Genomic DNA, 1186 nt, shown 5'->3' with positions numbered 1-1186 from the left:
TTTTTTTTGAGACGGAGTCTCGCTCTGTCGCCCAGGAGTGCAGTGGCCGGATCTCTGCTCACTACAAGCTCCGCCTCCCGGGTTCACGCCATTCTCCTGTCTCAGCCTCCTGAGTAGCTGCGACTACAGGCGCCCGCCACCTCGTCCAGCTAGTTTTTTTGTATTTTTTAGTAGAGACGGGGTTTCACTGTGTTAGCCAGGATGGTCTCGATCTCCTGACCTCGTGATCCACCCGTCTCGGCCTCCCAAAGTGCTGGGATTACAGGCTTGAGCCACCGCGCCCGGCCCTTCCTTCTTTAACTTGGTGTCTGAGGGATTTTGTCTGCAGCTTGTCCTGCTACTAGATCACAGTCACATCTCTCCCAAAGCTTAAGGTGTTCGTGGGGTTCCAAGAAGGTTTACGTTTTATTTATTTTCACACTTCTTTGATCAACAGAGCAGCCTCCCAAACAGGGCATTGTCCATTCACCTCGGAACTGCCACGCACAAGCCAAGCTGTTTGCTGGCCAGTTGAGAGCCGTTATGGCGCACTGTAGTAGTCAGCAGCTCCTCACGCAAACCAGTCCTAGCAGAAAAGAGGCTCCTTTCTTGTATCTCCTCCTGGCACTCCCCAGGTAGCATGCTCCTGTATAAGCCATTTCCATTTTATTATGGAACTCTTCTGGACACTGTTGTCCCTATTTGAGTGTTTCTGTGACATCACCTGAGATGACATTTCAGGTGTCAAGGTCAGTCACAGGGGTAGCTTCAGTTAATGTCTCATAACAAGTTAGTAAGTGCCCCTCAGGTGGAAATTGTCTAGTCCAAAATCTCAGTAGTCTTTGCTTGCAGGTGCTCACAGGCTTTTGTTTTTCTCCTTCTCCTTCTCCTCCTTCTCCTTCTCCTTCTCTTTCTTTCTCCTTCTCCTTCTCCTTCTCCTTTTTTTTTTTTTTGAGACAGAGTCTTGTTGTGTTGCCCAGGCTAGAGTGTAGTGGCACCATCTCTGCTCACTGCAACCTCCGCCTGGGGCTCAAGCAATTCTCCTGCCTCAGCCCCCTGAGTAGCTGGGATTACAAGCACCCACCACCACACCTGGCTAATTTTTGAATTTTTAGTAGAGATGGGGTTTTCCCCATGTTGGCCAGGATGGTTTTGAACTCCTGACCTCAAAAGATCCTCCTACCTTGTCCTTCCAAATTGCTGGGAT

Source organism: Rhinopithecus bieti, unplaced genomic scaffold (genome assembly GCF_001698545.2).
Source record: "Rhinopithecus bieti isolate Rb0 unplaced genomic scaffold, ASM169854v2 scaffold_41082, whole genome shotgun sequence".
In the NCBI taxonomy this organism is placed as follows: Eukaryota; Metazoa; Chordata; class Mammalia; order Primates; family Cercopithecidae; genus Rhinopithecus; species Rhinopithecus bieti.
The sequence above is the reverse complement of the archived record's forward strand: the minus strand, read 5'-3'. Positions refer to the sequence as shown.